This window comes from Pogona vitticeps, chromosome 2, assembly GCF_051106095.1.
Source record: "Pogona vitticeps strain Pit_001003342236 chromosome 2, PviZW2.1, whole genome shotgun sequence".
Taxonomy (NCBI): domain Eukaryota; kingdom Metazoa; phylum Chordata; class Lepidosauria; order Squamata; family Agamidae; genus Pogona; species Pogona vitticeps.
Window position 1 is genome coordinate 269,371,472 of NC_135784.1, and position 20,456 is coordinate 269,391,927.

At 39.1% G+C, this 20,456-nt stretch overlaps 1 long non-coding RNA gene across 1 annotated transcript in view; it reads left to right on the top strand.

Annotated features, from left to right (window-relative positions):
• The first annotated feature begins 12,049 nt into the window (after window positions 1–12,049).
• The window catches only part of LOC140704940 (uncharacterized), a 14,454-nt gene continuing 6,047 nt past the window's right edge, over window positions 12,050–20,456 (top strand). The window contains exon 1 of the long non-coding RNA XR_013542200.1: window positions 12,050–20,425. This is a non-coding gene — a long non-coding RNA (uncharacterized LOC140704940). The remainder of the gene's footprint in view (window positions 20,426–20,456) is intronic.

Below are 20,456 nucleotides of genomic sequence, written 5' to 3' on the forward strand. Positions count from 1 at the left end.
GGAAGGGAGGTGTTAGTGTCCCTCAGAATGGAGCTCCATAGCTACTGAGCAGGCGCTTTCCTGTGTCCTTACCAAATGGACTTGAGGGGACAGTGATACCAGGAGAGGGGCCTCCCCAGATGTACACAGGAAAGCTTATATGTCGACATAAAGCCCTTCAGTTAACCTGCACCTAAGTCACAGAGGGTTAGGTCACAACCAGCAATTTGCATAGTGCTCAGAAATGGACTGATAGTCAATGTAGCTGTTATAAAGAAGAATCACTATTCTTACTATTAGCAGTTCTGGTCAACAGCTTGGCCACCACATTTTGGATGTTCTTGACATTCCAGATATGTTTCAGAGCAGTGCCAGACAGAAAGTTTAACCCTAATGCAAACAGATTGTAATTGAGGTATGTGTTGTGTGGTTGGATCAGATATCATCAGGAACAGAGAATATAAATGAAAGTTATTGCTAAATTTAACCTGAAGTGATTTCAGATCAGATATTGGATGAGGAGGATAAGCTTAAAACGGCTTCAGACCAATTTCCATTTTGTCTGTCTGTCTGTTTGTTTGTTTTTTTAATCCAAGTGCAGTGGCAATATGACTCTATGGATCATTGAGTCTAGCCCCTATCAAGGAGGCACAGTGGTGAATTGAACCACTGGGCTATCCAGCATTAAGCAACAAAACTTACTGTAATACATCATCCTCCACTGTGGGGATTCAGCTCACTGACAGAAGGGAGAAAAACTTCACAGCAAAAGTAGAATTCACAGTAATCACTGTCATTTAGAACTTTTTTTATATTGTATGATTCAGAAAGCAAGTGTATTTGGAAGAGTGCAATACGTTGAGAGTATTTTGATTGCTTGTGGCTCACATATCTTTCCTTAACACAGTGATAAGTGGGGAACAGTTCCCAAGCAGACTTGAGTTTCAAAAGTGCTGTAACCCATGGTTATGTGCTCTGCCTATGTAATTAAGCAGTCATCTTCTTGTTCCATGTTTTCAAACCATTTTCCAGTAATGTTAGTGTCTTGGAACTTCTTTGTGAACCCAATAGACCTCAATTTTAAATTGGTATTCAACCTCATTTATGGCTTCTATTGCTCTCTCTGCAAATGATATCTGGCCGGTTCGTGTTCTCTGAGTCCGTAATTGAATTCAATGCAATGTGGAGATCATAGTCCTGGAGTAGGACCAGAGAGACTCAGGTTCGAATCTACACATAACACTAACCTCCCTTGGGTCACATGCCATCTGTTTTGCCTCATTTATTGCACAAAGATTGCTTTCAGAATTAAAAAATGTGGCAAGTGTGGCGCTTCTATGTTATCTTCAGTTTTTCAGAAGAAAAGTGGGATATAAATGTAGTGAATGAATGAATGAATGAATGAATGAATGAATGAATGAATGAAGGAAGGAAGGAAGGAAGGAAGGAAGGAAGGAAGGAAGGAAGGAAGGAAGGAAGGAAGGAAGGAAGGAAGGAATTATATGTCACATAGATTAGATCTATGGAGAACAGGGACATTAATCCATAATATACAGTATATCTATTACATTCCCATCCATGAGTACGAATTTCACACAATACACACTAAAAATGAGTCAATTATCGTCAATGGTAAGCTTGAGCAAAAATGAACACACATAAATAACTATGTAAAAAACTGGAGTTTAGCTGAGAATTCTTAAAGCAAAAACCTTTGTGTGTTGAAAGTGGATTTGACATTCCCCCTACTCTATTTTGTAGAACTATTGCCAAGCACTAATCCAGTGCCCTAGCTCTATATGCTTTCCATCTTCATAAATCAACTGCCAAATCAAACTCAGCATTTTGATATGTATCGATGTCTTCATCACTTAACTAGAATTTAGGTAGTTAAATACATATGATTTCCTACCACAATGCACAGCATAAATGTATTATTTATACATCCTACATTTCCAAGTCCTCTTGGTTTTATAGGTGTAAAGAAATGGCTGGTTTCAGGAACATGGATCTTTTTTTTCCGCCTTCAAAAAGGGAGTGGGGTGAGGCGGATTAGTTACAGAGACTGCTAATCTCAAAAGCCCCTTAACCCAATTGATCCCACTGAAATGGCAAGAGCTGGCTTGGCAGCATTCCAGAAGGGCTGGGGTGGAGTGCTCAACTTCATTTCATTTAAGGCAGGCTCCTGCTTGCATCCTTTGTGACCCAATTGCTGCTATTCCTGTCACCTGGCAACAGCTTCTCTTCCCAGGATCCTCCCTTGAGTAATGTTAATCCTAGCCTGTCCCAACATATGTGAATCACTTTTGTTTTAAGAAGATATGTTAACTGAAATTGTCCATTTACATGAACAAATATCCAACTTAGTTGGGAGCTTAATTGATTGTAATAAGTTTGTGTCCCATTCTCTCCTGCATACGGGTAAGTACTGCTTTTTTCATAACTCCAGAGTGAGAGTCAAAAATATTGATTCAATTTTTTCTTTGACTCTGAATGCAATAACATGGCAACCTGACCAAGCCAGTTCAGAGTGAAAACAATGGTATTCCCCTACCCTTATTTTACTCCAATTGCACCTCCTGAAAACCACTGAAGTACCTCTGCCTTCATAAAGATAATAAATGAGGGTGAAGTATTTCAACTAAGCAGTTAGCAATGAAGTTGTGAAAATGAGCTTTCAGATATATATAAAAACTGAGCAGCATAACCTATCATGAGTTACTATGCTTTTTTTGTAGTTTAGGCTTTGTAGCTAAAAGGTTTATAGAGCATGTTTTATAGCACAGCTCTATTAGGTAAGCTTTACAGATTTCATCCAATGAAAATAACTTCTTATATGCTTCTGAAGTCTGAATATCACAGATCTCTTCTAATTGGTACAGGGAAATGCTGAGTATGGATGACAGATGTGTTGCTAATTAATATCCTACTGGGTTAATCAACTGAACCTTGGGAGATGCTAGAAGACTTTTGATGTATTCTGGTAAAAAAATTATCCTTGATCTATATATTTCCTTAAAAAATTACACTCATAACTCTTCCAGCTATTTGATTTTCTGATACTTACAAAGAGTAAATAGCTAGTGACAGGGAACTATTATATAAAAAATTATTTCATAAGTCTGTTTTTCATTCTTCTGCGATACATGTTTGATATTTATATGTTTTCTCTCAATATGTATTTCTGTGGGCACACTTTGCACTTCACATTTTCTAGCTGTTTCATCCCAATGTATCTTTTATATTGTGTGCATGCTTTGGTACAAATATTACACCATCAGCAGGCAGATACTGTAATGCTGACAACCCTAATTCAACACTAGTGTGGTCAAATACACAAGGTTTCAAACCCAGCCTATTTAGAACTGAAGATTCAAAAGTTTCTGCCTTGATGAGCAAATCTGTCTGTTTTCATTCATCTTACTATAAAGATCTATTTTAAAGTAACAGAAAAAAAATAACTGTTTTAGTTACTTTTGAGACTGAATAAAGCAAAAACATATATATTTGCAGGTTTTTAAATATATATTTATATTATTCCCCAAAATTCAGGGTTCATTGTACTTGTTACCATTACAGTTGCAGGTTTTTTAAATATATATATTTAAAACCTGCAACTGTAATGGTAACAAGTACAATGAACCCTGAATTTTGGGGAATATTGAACAATGGTAAGCATTTATTAATTTCCCAAGTTTTAAATCAGTTGTATGCCATTATGGCAGTAATTTGGAAACAAAGAGGTCAAAATAGACAGCCCATCTTCTCTTGAGTTCCCTGTCATTCCTCAAGGGTTGATCTTTACAGTAGCTAAAGTAATGGTCCTTTGGAGTGACAGCTGAAAAGCAGGAAGCCGGTTGAAACTGATGAGGACCCTTTCTTCCTTGATTGCTTCTGCTACATACAAATATATAAAAAAAGAAAATGTAATAAAATGTGGAAAAATGTGCATGTAAACATGGTCTTCTACAATAAAAGGTATTGGAGGTCTATTTACCCTTGGATTTGTCTATGCAATCCTTAGCCTGCATTTGGTATTTAATCCCAGTGAATTCTTTGGAATATATTTTCAAACAATGTTTGGAAGTCTGAAGTACCAGAATAATTCAGTTTGAAGTGAGAATGGTTTACACATGCATTCTCATCATTTGTGAATTTTCCCATCAAGTGGTGGCTTGCTTGTAAAAGGTAGCTAAAGACTGAGAAGAAGCTCCCTTTTTAAAAGAATTTACTGAATTTATTCCTCTCAAAATGGATTGTGGGCCTAAATGTAATCCACATTTCATGAGTGTATAATCACATTTATGCACCTAAAATTATAATAAATGGACACATTTTTGGAAATGCGTGTGAAGAAATGTTTATAGTTTAAATATGTGTGTTAAAATGGGTACATTTGAACAAAAAAGGTGCATAAAAATGCATACAGATTTCTGTGCATGAAAAACTCAAAATATCTGTTCACATATGCACCAGAGCTGTAATGAGCTTTGAGATGGATATTACAGAACCTTAATAAGCTTGTGTTTTGTGCATCCGCACATTTCTAGAAAAAAACAGCCTACAATCTGGTCACTTAGTAGAGGCAGAACTTCCCTTTTCAACAGACTTTGGTGCTCCAAGTAGAGTCCTGGTACTGAAAATAATTTTTAAATGATAATTGGCCACCTTTTGTGCAGAAAGTGCAGCCACACCAAAGCTCAGGAATGATGGGAGTTGTAATCGAACACTATCTGAAGAGCCATAATGTTCCCCACAGCACCAGAGTAGTCATACATTCTTCTGGACAAAGAAATCTTCTAGAACAGAAGCCAGGCATATAAGTACAAATATTTTATATTAGGAAAGTAAACTGTACTATTTCCTCAAAACTGGGTCAAGAAAGATGTTATAATCCAACATACGATCTTAATTAATGTCCAAGAAACTAAAAATGTATTGAATTCACAATGGCATTATATGAAAGCATATTGACATCCAATTATGGCTTATGGAGGTTTCTGCTGTGAAATGGTGGTACATCTGTTCAGTGAAACAAAGAGACAGATTTTTTTTAAAAAAAGAAATTAGCTACTACAAATGAGTCCACTACAGAAAATGTGGCCCCCCCAAAAAAGTTTCAGCATTTGGTGAATACTATAGCTTTCTACCAGATACATGAAAAACAAGACAAAAAGTCCAACAGAATGTTACTTAGTCTGCCTTGTAAATAATGAAGTTTCAGCTTTGGGAATCTCACATTTGCCAACACAAAGTGAAAAGAAATTACTGTACTCATGTTTTAGGATTACAGAGAAAGAACTGCCCTGGCTAATAACCACTATGTATTTTTCTCATGCTGGAAGCTTTGTCTCTTATGTTAATGGCTAGCTCTATTCACAGATTGTTAACTGGGGCTGGCTACAGGGAGCCTATAACTCCCCTTGTTACAGCAGCTCCAATGGCTGCCAATCTGTTTTCAGGCACAATTTAGTGCTGGTTCTAACCTATAAATCCTTAAACGGCTTGTGGCCAAGCTATCTAAAAGACTGAATCTCCCTCTATGAGACTGCCCAGGCATTAAAATCATCAGGGGAGGCCCTTTTCTTATTTATTTATTTTATTTATTTATTTAACTTATATGCCGCCCACTCTACCCAAAGGTCTCTGGGCGGCTTACAACAATTAAAATTCAATTAAAATACAATAAAAGATAAAACAATTAAAATACAAGCAAAATAGATACCCCAAAATTGCCATCAGGACCCACAGCTGACGTTATTTCAACTAAAAGCCTTCTGGAACAGGAAGGTTTTGACCTGGCGCCGAAATGTCATTAGCGTAGGTGCCAGACGGATCTCAGTCGGGAGAGCATTCCATAGTCTGGGGGCAGCTGCCGAAAAGGCTCTTTCTTTACAAGCCATCCCTCTTATCTCCTTAAGGGATAGCTCTTTCAAAAGGGCCCCCTGGGCTAGATCTTAACTGCTGGCTAGGCTCATATGGAAAGAGGCGGTCCTTCAGGTATCCAGGGCCCAAGCCGTTTAGTATCTTAGCAGCACCACTTTCACAGGCTTGCTTAGTGGGGACATGGGAGAGGGCTTTCTCTGTCCCTGATCCCAGACTCTGAAACTCCCTCCCATGGGAAGCCAGGCTGATCCCATCTTTGCTGTCCTCCCACAAGCAGGCAAAGACCGTTCTCTTCAGGCAAGCTTTTCCGTAGTGATTGGCTGTCTGAGAGGGTTTTTTTGAATGGATTGTTGTGCCCTGTTTCAAACATGTTTTTAGTATTGATTTTATCTATCAGTTTTAATGTAATACATGCTTAGTTCTTTTTAAATATTTGTGTACTTAACTGTTTTTAGCTTTAAAATATTGTCTTTTTAATGCTGTAAAGCCACACTGGATCTTTTTAATAAGAAAGGTGGGTAAAATATTTTAAATAAACAATAAAATAAATACAAATGGCACTTGGTGGGATCAAGTTACACTGTCATAAGTGGGAGAAAAACTGGGGGCTTTACTTTGAAAGCAATATCATCTCAGAGATTTCTAATCAGTAATTGTAATTAGCCATCTTTATTGTATTTAACTGAGCAACACAGCACAAAGCAATATATGAAAACAACCCTTCACTGGTCTTGGGAATGTATCTTGGAAATACATTCACAAGACTGTATTGTGTCATGAGGCTGGCATTTCATCTGACCATCGTGATAGCTGGTTTTCTCCATATCCAGAACAATTTTATTTTATTTTTGTAGAACCTGCATTTGGTGATAGGGGGCAAGGAGGGCAAAGAAAAAGAAATAAGTTATTTTATTGTACTCTAGGCAATTCTCTGAGAAAATGTCCCAGATTGTTCAATGCCTTATTCCCCTCAAAGGGTCCAGAGGACAGGATGTGTGACACATACTCATCTGTCCTCCAACAGGGGCAAACAGCTGGTAAGTATTGTGGTGCAACATTGGCTGCCAAAGAGAGTTGTCTCATTCTATCTAATGACAGCACCAGTTTCAGAGGAAAAGAATGTCTCATTTATTAAAGGAGTTTAGCTTCCGGAATCCCAAAGAAAATCTGGGAGTTGTAGACCAGCTCTGATCGCTTAACCCTTGAGATAACTCTCTGTATGCCCAAAATCTTAGCACTCATTAAACAAACAAACAAACCACAACACCCAATAATGCTAGTTATTGAAGGCAGCAGGACCAGTGGAAGACTAAATATGAGATGGATTGAATCAGTAAAGAATCTCATGGCCTGTAGCGTGCAAAACCTGAGCAGGGCTGTTAATGGCAAGATCTTTTGGAAGTCATTAATTTATAACATTGCCATTAAATCAGAAGCAGCTTGATGGCACATAACAACAACACCCAGCTATAACAATTTAGAAAAGTTATGCCATTATTGCAGAATCCTTGGGAACACTGTATTGCTCCGTCTTCTGTACTGCTGTCACTTATTTCAAGTAACCACTGCCTAGGCTGTTTCTGACTCTAGCACCTTCCTAGTCTGATACCAAACTTTCTTGATCCTTAGCAGGATCCCTATTATGGTTGAGTCTAGGTTACTGCAGGAATGGTACTTCATGGTAAGTCTACGATTCACTTTTCAGTTAGTAAAACAATTTTGAGTGAGAAACAGAGAGCAAAAATCTATGTGGGGGGAGGGAGGGAATAGATGCTCTCCCTTCTCAGCTACTCATTTCCATGTGAAAAAAAATCATTGTCCTTCAGGCACAGAAGCACTCCTTTCACAACTGCCATCACATTTATGAGACAGGATTTCTGCTCTCCCAACTTGTTTAGGGAAGCGAATGTGAAGCTCGCATGTGTCATTATTGTCAGAACATAGATTTGAGAGTCACCATCTGTGAGTGCTCACACTTGAAGCCTGATCAGAATCAAATGCATTTGATCAAGGAATAGAAGGAACACAGTGTGACTGATGGGAATCAATCAAATCGGAGAGCCCAACTAGACAGGAAGTGGGAGAACCCTGATCCGATCTCCTAAAGTCTCTTTCTTTATGTATCAGCATACTGAGGGACAAGTGCCTATGATCATTGGGATGGGGAGAAACAGTAATTTCACACACACACCCCAAAAAAGCAGCCCCGATCCTATATTTTGAGGAGAGGCATTTTGTGAAATAGTTGATCAACAAACTTGTTTCTTAAAATCAGCTGATGCTTTGAGATATTTACTAGTGAACTTAACGGGGCTTATTTCTGACCAGATACAGACATGATTTCACAGTTAATTTCAGATTCCATGCAACTCCTAATAATAATATGGATGAATGTTTCTGTGCATCATGTGCTGTCAAATCAGTTCTGAATTATGGTGCCTCTTATAGGATTTCCAATGTATGCAAAATATTTTGCAAATTACTTTCAGCAGTGCTGTCTTCCATTCAACTTCCATGAATGAGTAGGCATTTGAACCTAGGTTTCCCGAGTCCTGATCAAACACTTTACCTGCTACCCACCCTATACTGGTTTTTAATGTAGGGAAGCCTTTTAAACATTTGGATCTGTTTTCAGATAAAGTATCTCCTTCTTAAGATGACAAGTCAGTCATTCTATCTTCCTCTCTGTCTAGATATGGAAAGAAACTGAAATGGGAAAAACTCTTTTCCTAGGAGATCAAATTAAATATATTCTTCAATGGAACAACACACTTTGACTTTATATATTTAACAGGACTGCTTCAATCACTGTCCTTTCTTTGCAGAGAACGCTGTGCTTCCATGTTATGGTGAGTGGCTAGAGAAATAACCTGCTCACTCTGAAAAAGGTTGTGCTACTCTGTAGATATTCAACTGCTCTCCAGCGCAATGGTGGCCACCAGAGAGTTGGCAAAGGAGGCATCAGTGTAGCAACCATTCTGAATTTCATGGTTTGTCAGCCATTCTGAAGTTTCCAAATTCAGAAAACACTTCCGAACAACACTTTCTGGAAAAATAAAAAAGACAGCCACTGTAATTCATCTCAGATTAAAAGAATTTTGACTACTGCCTCCCCGCCCTCCCACCGCCCCCATATAACCCCAACAAAATACCGTACAGTAGTCAGTTTGAAGGTGAGGGGAATGACTAAGAAATGGACTTGGTCAATTTGTTACAGTCTGTACTGGCAGAGGATGGCTTAATCATTTTCTCCACTCTGTTTCTCTGCTGGAGAGCTATTAGCTTTCCTGTGAAGGAAAAAGCATGGTTATAGTGAATTTGATTCATACCACATCTAATGGACTTTAAAATCATCAGTGGAGACTTTTATCTCCATCATGCTACCCTCACATGTATGTTTGGTGAGGAAACAAGAGAGGGACTTCTCTGTCACACTCCCAGGCTGTGGAACTGCCTCTCATGGAAGGCCACTGTGGCCACCTCTGTGCTTTTTGTTCTGCAGGCAGGCAAATAACTTTAGGGAGACTTTTTCTCAGTAACTAAGGGAGTGGAGGCTGCTGGTTCCACTCTTCCAGTTTTTATGTTTGTTTAAATATTGTTAGCTGCCTTGAGTCCTCTTGAGGAGAAAGGGGGGCTATATATATATTTAAATAAAGAAATTATAATTATTTCTAAGGCCTAGGATCCAAGGAAAGGTAGCCATTGCTAAGTTTTGTTAACATTAAAAAAAGCAGCACAATTTTTTTTTTTTTTGCTTTGAGCCAAGTTAGATATGATTAAATTAGGAATAATTACCTTGCTTGAGAAGATGGCTTTGGCACAGGCATATGGACCATCAATGCACGTAGCACAACTATTTGCATCCATTCTGGATGTGGAGCAAATGGCTCTTCTATTGTCCTATTGTCTTCTAATTGACAATAAAGATTGAATTGTCACTGAGTCTAAACAAGCCAAATCAATTGACATTTAAGGTAGATAAATTACATCAATATGTGTTTTTTAGAGATAAAATCTGATAGTTTCACAAAAATGTAGTTGTCTCTCTTTAAACGTACAACTAAGGACAACATTTCTATCTTTGCTACTTGCTTTAGAGAAATTGCAAGAGTCTTTGGTAGGTCAACAAGCCTTGAATGATCAGTAAAATGTGTTTATTTTCTCTAAGCAGCTGACAGCTTGAACTACCCAGTATAGAGTTTCTAAACATCTGGAATTATAAAAGTAACCATCTCCGGCAACCTGCCTCTGCTTCTTACCACATGTTCTCATCAGCTGTACATACCTTCAATTCACAACCCTGAAACACAACCCTTAGTCAATTTATAACATAAACTTGCATGTGTAATATCAGACAGATTGAAACAAAATTGATGATGTCTTCTCGGGATGGAGGGCCAAAATGACATTTCAAACATTTTTTTTTTCTGGAGAGTTGTGTTAGCATCTAATTCCATCTTTCTCTTTAAAGAGTGTACAAGGTTGTGATTGTTGCTGCTATTTGATCTGAACTTCAGATGACTTTGGAATCTAGCTAAATACTACCCCTATTCAGACATTCTACCTAAAACCCTGGAGGGTTCAATGACTGGTGGGAATGGGGGCACATGTGTAAGCCTCACCCTGACACTCCAGCCAACTTCGAAGTCCTGAATACCTATGCATTTTCAGCAGAGCTTCTTTCCCGTTTTTCTTTCACATATAAAAACATTCACCTACCATCAGTCTTAGAACATATTTTAACATATTTTTCCCTTTGTTCTGACAATATATATATTTATCTTAAGGATATACAAATCATATAAAAATAGAATATTCATTTGAAATTCATCAACATGTTATCAGTTCACTGGAGAACAAAACCCTTTAGGGGATGCTTCTCTGGACAAAATTCACTTCCAGGCATGGTGCTATAGGGTGAAATACTTGTGGGGAAAGATGCCATGGGCAGAAACTTTACTAGGCATTTTGTCCCAGGATGTCTAAAGCTATCCCATCTGAACTGAGAGAAAAGACTTCAATAAAACGACATGTGAATTGTAAGTTCTTTTTTACGTGTTCCACTAACTGAGTTTTTCATAGTAAGGGACAAGCTTCTCTTTTCTTTTTCCCTTTTTTTTGAAAAATGCATGCTTTCTCCCATTTTATGCATTCTCAAGTGCTTGTTTTTCTATACATTATTCAATATCAAACTGAAAAATACTCAGAATAGATCAATTTTGCTGGCAACCATTTCACTCAATAATAGGCCTTCTTTGGACAGTGAATCACTAGAAAGGCATTCACTTATCTCTGGAATACATATTCAGCAGAGTGCAATTCATTGACTTTCAAACATAAATTCTACTTTGCAAATATAAACAGAAAAACAACATGGGGAAAAAAAAGACAGACCAAATAAAAGCTTTGCCAACATTAATTTGTTATGGTTTTCAAATCATTTTGACCCAAAGCACTTCATTAGCTGGTATAGAGCATGAAGCACAGGTGCCATTTTGAATTTGCATAGTATCATGGTGGCTTGTGGTCCCAGCAGGGGGTTCTCCCCCAATCCCAAGGCACAACAGAATGATGTATAGACTGTGATATTTAAAATGTCTCATTGCAAAAGAGTACTAATGTCAGGGCTGATCCAGAAGTTAAGACAGTTCTACCAACATTTACATGGAAGCCAGCCTCATTGTGTTTAATGGGATTTATTTTTATATAAGTGTGTATAGGAGTGCAACTTAAAGGAGGACTGAAGACAAAACAAAATACCGTATTTTTTGCACCATAAGACACACTTTTTCCCCACAAAACCGGGATGGAAAGTCTGTGCGTCTTATGGAGTGAAGGAAACAGATTATATTTTCCTGTTTTCTTCTCCTAAAAAATTGGTGTGTCTTATGGAAAGGTGCATCTTATGGAGCGAAAAATACGGTACTTTTTGATTTCTTGGCAGGAAAGAACTCTATCCCAGCAAACCCATGCACACTTAAGTCAAAGTGATTTTAAGATAGGAAATAAGAACATGCCTCACTCTTTTCCAATGAAATTGACAGGAGTTAAATATACTTATCTTTGCTTACAAATGTCCACTGTAACATATGGCATCTGTTTCTCATTCATAGTGAGTTCTGTATATTATAGTGAAATCTGGAGTATATTGCAAACATTATTATATTCACCCAAAATTCTCATATTGGTGACCTTTGTTTTTCTTCCCAAGATTCTTGCTCGCAAACTGTGTCTCAATCAGATCTTATCAGAAAAATAACTTATGCAGGAGAGGTGGGGCTTGTCGCTGTGCTGTCAGCAGCTTCCGGAGAGGCTCCTGGGGAAAGCTGGAACCACCTGGTCTGGGGGTCCTTCAGAAGACGAAGGGCCAAAGGGGAGACTAGGGGAAGTCTCCCTGAAGCAGTTGGTGAACAACAGAGGGGAAGGAAGCCGGGAAGCAACCTGGTATTCTTCCCTCTGAAGAAATCACCTGAGCACAGATCAGATGCTGAAGCCATCTTGGGCAGTTAAGCTGTGAGTAACCCACCCGCTACGGAGGAAAGGAGAACAAATAGATGCTGAGTTGAAAACTGACAACAATAAAGTAAGTTGAAGCCTTTGATTTATGAACAGCCCTATAAAGTGGAAAGATAAACTAGAGTGCAGAATATTTGGCCAAAAAAAGGGAAGAAGTGGCTACCTTGCTTACCGGCTCTGCTGCCTCAGAAAGCAAAACTAACTTCTAGTTTGCAGGCTGGGACAAAAACTGAGAGACTGAGAGAAAAAAAATGATTCTGGAAATAATTGTAGGGTGACACAATACGACCACGGACTGGACTTAAAGCTGTTATCAGTTAGGAAAACAGAATGAAAAACATAACATCACGGTGCTAGATTTCTCAACAGTATAGACAGAGTGCTATTAAAACTTTGGAACTGCATAATATCCCTGAGGGTGCAGAAGCTTTGGGAGATCCACCCACAGAGGCTATGGCTGTAAAGGGCTATACAGTAGAACCTCTACTTACAAACGTCCCTATGTATGAACAATCCAGCTTATGAACAGCTCCGTTCACAAAATATTGCTTCTACTTGTGAATGGAGCTTCGAGATACAAACAAGAAAGTGGGGGAGGTGGGGAAATTGTGAAATTTGAACTTTCTGTTAACCGTTGGCCAGCGAAGAGGCTGTTTGTCTGCAACATTGCTCGTCCAAGCAGTTAGAGAGTGGATAGGGAGAGAGTCTTCAGACTGCCTGGTACTGCCTGATACTGTGCTGTACGGACTGTATTTTTGGGGGCTTTTTTAAATGTTTGATTTTTGAATTTTTTATTTTTGGATGTTTGACTTTCTTTTTTTAAACAGAGGGACTGCCTGTTCTGGGTGAGTACACTGTATTTACTGTACTGTACAGGTTTTTTTTTTTTTTTGGCAGCTTAGTGTGTGTGGGGGGGGGTAGGGCTAGGTGGGGGGTTATGTTTCTGTGCCCTGATGGGTTTTGCAGTGTGGATTTAAAATGTGAAAAGTAGACTGTAATATTAAATTAAAATAAATGTGAAAATTAGACTGTAATTTTAAAATGCATTTATTTATTTTTGCATTCTGTGGCTCCTAGGGTTTGTGTACTGTGACCTCTCTGTTGTTTTAAAATGTGTGGGTTTAAATGTGACTCCAAAGTCTTTTTTTCTTTGGGGATATGTCTGCTGTAACAATGGTTGCTGGTTTTTGATGCAGGCAGGCAGGCTTTAAAATGGAGTTTAAAATGGAGTTTTAAAATGAAGTGTACTGTAGACTCAAGGCTCCCCCCCATTGTCTTAACTCTCCCTCCCTCTATGCTCTCTTTTTGTGATGAGGAGTTCTGTGCTGGAATAATGGTTGCTGATTGTTGGTGCAAGCAGGCGTTAAAATGGAGTTTAGATTCAAGTCTCTACCCCCCATCTTGTTTAGACTCCACAGTCTTTTTTTCTTAAAATTAGAAAATATTCAGTGAGGGGTTGTGCTGGCTGTTGATGCAGGCAGACTGTAAAACACAGTTTAGACTCGCTTTTTGTGATGAGGAGTTCTGTGCTGGAATAATGCTTGTTGGATTCTGTGGCTTTTAAAAAGATGTTCTGTTTAAAAGGTGTTCTGCCTTTTTTAACTTAAAGGTGCTTGGTTTTCTTTAAAAGGTGCTTGTTTTTAAAGGTGTTATGTTTAGAAGGTGTTCCATCCACCCTCCCTCCTTTCCTGCCCCTTTTTTACTTAAAAGGTGCTTGGCTTGGCTTGGTTTTGTTTAAAATCTGCTTGTTTTTAAAGGTGTTCTGTTTAGAAGGTGTTCCCTCCCCCTCCTTCCTTTCCTGACCTTTTTTGACCTAAGTTCAGCAATTTTAACAGCTGATTGGTGCTTCGCAAAATGGCTTCCCCATGGGCGATTTTCGCAAAACAACGACAATTTTCCCCAACTGGAACGCATTAAATGGATTTCAATGCATTCCAATGGGGAATCGCATTTCGCAAGACAATGTTTTCACAAGACAGCTATTTCGATGGAACGAATTAACATCGTCTTGCGAGGCACCACTGTACTCTGTTACAAAAAATACTACTTTGTAATGTTCCACTAACCCAAGAATTGTTTTTACTGAGCGTTATACCAGATAATATAGATAAAACAAAGAGCTACTTAGTTATATATATAGTCACTACAGCCAGAATTCTTTATGCTAAAAAATGGAAGAAATCAGAGATACCAAAACAAGAAGAACTCATCGAGAAGATATGGGAAGTGGCAGAAATGGATATTCTATCAGAAGTGTTTAAAGCCTATCCAATACAAAAGGCAACTGAACGATGGGATTTATTATATAAATGGCTTGAGTCACCAGCCGCTTGAATAACATAGAATTAAACTAAGACTGTAAGTTGAAACATGGATGGCAATTAAATTGTAGAAAGGCAAAAAGTCAACTTGATATCACAACATGAACAAACAGATTGGATGACAGTACATTTCGGGCTCTCCTTCCCCCTCTTTCCCCCCCCATACCCCCTCTACCTTTTGTACTCCTTAACTTATCCCTAGTTGTTAAAATAAAAAATACATTTAAAAAGGAGATAGAAGGAAAATGGTGTTGAAGAAAAAATAGAGTATTGGTAAGGGATCTGGATCTTCAAGTTCAAATTGCCACTCAGATTTTTAAAAATGTCATTACTTTAAAGATAAACCTTTGTGTTCCATTCTGGATTGACCACACTATGCCTGTAAAAATTTCAATTTAAACACTGTTACTGCCTAATTTGAGACCATGGACTTAGTGATCAAGATGGCCATGTTGCATTATTACTTCAGTTGTGAAGCACACTACTACATTTCTGTCCCCCATCCAAGCCCATTAAAATTCTGTTCCATGCTTTACAGTTGCGTCAGCATTTCTGATATGTTAGAGCAAAACAAACAAACAAAACAAAAGCCTGTTTGTCAAGCTTGATTAAAAACAAAACAAAACCCTTGAGCACATGCAATCTCACCATTTAGTCCAGGATGTATAAAAACACAGTGAAATAACAGCATCGTCATCATGACTATATGGATAAAAGAATTTGATTCTGCTACTCTGAAGCTTAGAACAACATTGTAGGGTCTGACTCCCCCCCCCAAACCTAAGCACATGCCATGTGTACTTTAAGTAAGGCAGTGTAGAATCGAAGTATTAGCAGAAATCATAGCAATCACAGCTACCACCAATTGCATTTTGCTGGTTGTCCAGTCACATAGAAACAGTTTCAACTCTAATGATTTCCCTCCTCACTTATCTGGCTCTGACTTATCTGGTTAGCTGGGTTTTACTCAGGCCCCAAACCATTTTATCAAGATTCTTCTTGTGGCCGTTTCCACAATCAGCTTGCTCAGAAGCAGTTACCAGTCCCTCTGAACATCTGCCTGCCCTGCCCAAGTGACAGGAATAGGATCCAACCCCACACAATATCACACAGGCCTTTCCCTGGCCTGAAACTGTGGCCTAGAAATCTCAGGGAATGGAATACTATTGATATGGCAACTAGAATAGCTGTTAAGTATACAAGAGTGTTGATAGAAAAAACACATGGGCAGGAGATCAGAAAATAGATAATACTGGTATGTGTCTGAAATTAACTTTACCAGCCATTTCTCAGTTATTCCAAGAGGGCATTTTCCTATAAAGTCCAACTGGGTTGCAGTGATGATCCACAAGGTCCCTTTCGGTTCTGCAGTTCTAAGATGATGATGATGATGATCTTATTTCTCATTGTAATGACCGGGACAGAAGCACAGACGTCCCTGTCAATGGGCGGTCTCATCTTTCTCCAGGGCCCAACAAGTTTCCCACAATTCAGTAGATCTGGAAGAAACCATGTTGGAGTGTGACTTCTCATGGGAACCAGGAAGCTGAGAAGACCATGGAGATGAGCAGGAAGGAATGCTAACAGAAACTCCAAAAGGGAGCAGGACAAGAAGAAAGCCTGGGAACTGAAAAAAAAAGCTCAGGAAAGCCCAGATAATGACCTGTGGGAATGGGAACTATGAAAGAGAGCATGGAGGTGATAGAGGAGGAAGAAATTAGGAGCGGGGGTGAGACTAAGATAGATAAAACTGTCCAGATGGCAGTCTTGCCACAAGAGGTAAAAACAGGAGAAGAAGAGTGGGAAGAGGATGAAACCTTGGTCAATACTGTAGAACACTGGTTCCCAACCTTGGGTTATTCAGGTGTTCTTGGACTACAACTCCCAGAAACCCTTGCCAGCACAGCTACTGTTGAAGGCTTCTGGATGTTGTTGTCCAAGAACACATAGATGACCCAAAGTCAGGAACCACTGCTGTAGAAGACCCTGGGGAAGTTATTGAAATCCCAGAAGGGCCTGCGAGCCCATGAGACTGGGAATATATTCATAGAAAGACCCCTGGACTGGAGTTTTCATCCAATTTAGGGTGCAGAAAGACAACCCTCAGCTATCTCCCAAACCATCTTACTGGGGTGAAAGAGAAAGAAGGGAAAGACACCCCTGAGTCCAGGAGGAATATCCTGGGGAACTGATGGCATCCCTGGATAGGCCCTGGCAGATGACCAGGCAAAGAGTTCAATGGGGACAATCATCACTGACTCAGAGAAGAGCAGGAAGCAAGGATCAGCGGGCTTATTCCCAGTGTGGGTTTATGTAAACCAGCCTTGATGCACCACTCCTTGTATAGCCCAACCAAAGAGATCCCACTAGCAAATGTGAAACTAAACTCACAGTTGGTGGAGCAAATTGCCAGAGGCACTGTGTCAACTATAAAAACTCAGAACTGTGTAACCAAGTAGTGAGGGAACTGGGGAGGAAAGAAACCAACCCAACCTGAGCCAGTGTGCCCTGACATGACCTTGAGGTAAAGGGCTGAGAATGAGGAACTATGTGGTGATCACGCTGATTTGGCTCACAAAGGAGGTTGTTTGCATGCACCAATGGGAGCTGTTGGGAGGCGGAGCCAGAGAAAGTAGAAGGGAGGGGTGAGTTGGAATTTAGGGAGTTCAGTCAGCTAGAGTCAGAGATGAGAGTCTGAAGTAGAAGTTAGTCTGTGGTAGGAGGGTGGCACAGATAGGAGTTAAAGGAGGCAGTTAAGATTGTGGAACATATAGAGAGCTAAAAGAGTTAAGTGTGAAACAAGTTATTACTAAACTAATGAATACATTAAAGTCTGTGAAGAATTTGTTTAAGCAAACTGTAATCAATAAACCTGTGTTGTTCAACTTTATACCCAGCTTAGACCTCAGTCTTTCTAATTAAAGGGTGTTGACAAAGATCAGAAAGGAGAGAACGTGTCGTGACCCTCAGGCTAGTGAAACAACCTGGGGACACGTGAGGGGCACGTCACAAATTGAAAAGTCTGAAAATTTCCTAGGGAGACAATTTAGATAACTACAAAAACCAATTAAGATGAATATAAAATATATCCAAGTTTCTAATTGGATCCAGGAATCAGGTTTTCTGACTGGATTCATCTTATGCTTCCGCATTGTGTCCTCTCAGCTCTATCCACTCCTCCCACCACCACCAGTGAATGATAGATTATAATCAAGAGGTGGAACAGGTGGTGGAACGTAAGTTTGATTTCAAATAAATATCAAATTTAGAAAGTAGAGTAGCTTGCATAAAAGGCCTTCAGTGACATTAATAATACATAGCACTAGTTTCCTGATGTAATGTTACCTTATCCTTGTTTAGGACCTGAGCCAACACTTAGTTCTTTTTGTATAAACCAAAGTAAGCAAGCCAGAGTCACTTTCAAAATGATGCCCTCATGCAGAAACACTGCACACCTTAGAAAGAAAGAAAGAAAGAAAGAAAGAAAGAAAGAAAGAAAGAAAGAAAGAAAGAAAGAAAGAAAGAAAGAAAGAAAGAAAGAGAAACCAGCATGGGGAGGATTTCTGTACAACTCAGAAGCTGACGTACTGCTTTGTGAGTTCACTTGGCTGGAACAAAGACATTCCTTTATCAATTTGGTGACATGCATGCAATCTTGCAGATCAATAGTTGCAGTGATCAGGGACTGGTCATATTAACTTATTTGAATGTTTTTTTCTGGTGCCTAAAAAATCAATAGAAACCTCTTTTCTGTGTGGCTGTGGGCCTTGGATCGAGTCTTACCTGCCCTCTATGTCTCCTTTCTCCTGTTTCTCTCACTTACTCCTCTGCCCCATTGTTTCATATTCATTTATAACAGCTCTGCTCTAATTAGATTATTAATCCTTAGTTAAGTGTCAAAGCAGCCACACTGCAGTGTCTGAGTGGGTGGGTTCCTATTTCAGAGAACTGTCTGTGGATCAAACACTGCTGTCACAAGCTTCCAAGCTTCCATGTACTTTAAGCAATTGAGTATGACTTCCAGTTACATAACCAAGAAGAAGAAGGAGAGGAGGAGGAAGAGGAGGCATCATACATGAATTTCAATATCAATATGTAAACAGCTACAAGTTCTACAGAAGTTTGACAGTTTGACCATAAGCTAACTATACTGTAGCTTTAGAAAGTGTTAAACACACAGTCATTAAATTGTTTAGCTTCTCCAACTAAATATCTCTCCCTCCATAGCTTCTGTGCAATCAGTGCAAAGGATGACTTCTTCACTCTTTATTTAGCACCATGCATTTACGTGATGCTGTTTGAGTTTTAAGCAAATACTTTAAAAATTCTCTTTTATAAGGTTGGTCTTGAATGACAGACATAAAATGCCAAGCAGTCATTCAAACAATTCTTCCCTACAGAGCCTCAAAAAATGTCATGAATCAATCATCTCTTTCCTATCTTGCTTATCAAGAGGATGTCTAACATATAAGAAAATTGGATTGAAGCTCATTACAGTATACTATTAATGTTAATCTCAAAAACAGACAGATTTACTTTACTTACTATGAGGATTTGCTCTCACACCCCAGAAGTCAACTTCCATTAAATGGAAACACCAGATTATAAAGATGGCCAAGAAACATGTCAGTGGGTACCTTTATATTCAACTTCTGGGATAAATATAAGACAAATAATAGACAGAAGAAGAGTCTGGTTTACCTTGGTCTTCTCTGGAATTTTCCTCTCATCATCTAGAAACCATTTACTGACTCTTCCCATCTTAAACAGCACACAGTAGTTCTCTGTTTCCTGACACTCCCTCCCTAAACTCTCTCTGAATATATGAGACATAGTTATGCTCTCTTGTGTTTTCATTCATGTTCTGTTGCTGGATATGCATCATATGCATTCAGGACTGGCCAAAGACATTTTACTTGCCAAGGACACCCATCCTCTTTTAATTGAGCAGAAGTCAACTGGACTGGCAATTTAATCTCACTTCAGTACTACCAATGAAAAAGAATTATCCAACATACCTGAAGCATCACAACAGGTCAGTTTAGAGGGCACAGGACATGGCATATATACTTCCAAACTGTTGAGACTTCCAAAGAACCTTTGAAAATTGTCAAGATGCTGCCATTACTGCTCCTCAGGATATGCTGCTTGCACCACACTGCCTAATGATAAGTCTGGCGCTGCTCATATTTGCCAGTGCATTTAAAACGTATTTGGCACATCTGAAGGCCTAAACTCTATCCATTTCCTCTGTGATTCCTCCTCTCGCAATACCTTTGCATAATTGCATTCCTAGGATCCTACTTTCCTGCTGTGTTTCAAATAATACACTCAGTGTGTCCACCCGAAGTTCTCCCATGTCTGCTTTCTCTGTGTTCCTGAAGACCTATCTAGTCATTCTATTTGGGTTCACATAAGGGTGATTCAAGCACTCCAGTATAGAGTTGAGGCTAAGCACTGGATATTTTGCAGGGGTGGGGACTTGAGATGTGGGCCTCGCTTCAGGTTGGACTTCAGCCACAGCAATGATTCAACTCAGGCTGTTTTTCAATGACTTGGACTTGACTCGCAATTCCGAAACCACTCACTCACCCTTCCCATTTTTTTCCCCAGGGGAAAAAAGCTTGTTTTTAAATAAGGACCTGGACTTGGGACTTGGTACCAAAGACGGACATAGGAATTGGACCCAAAGGCTTGTCAACATCCCTGGTATTTTGCTGCAGGTAGGAAATGGCAGCTATTTTTAAAACTCTT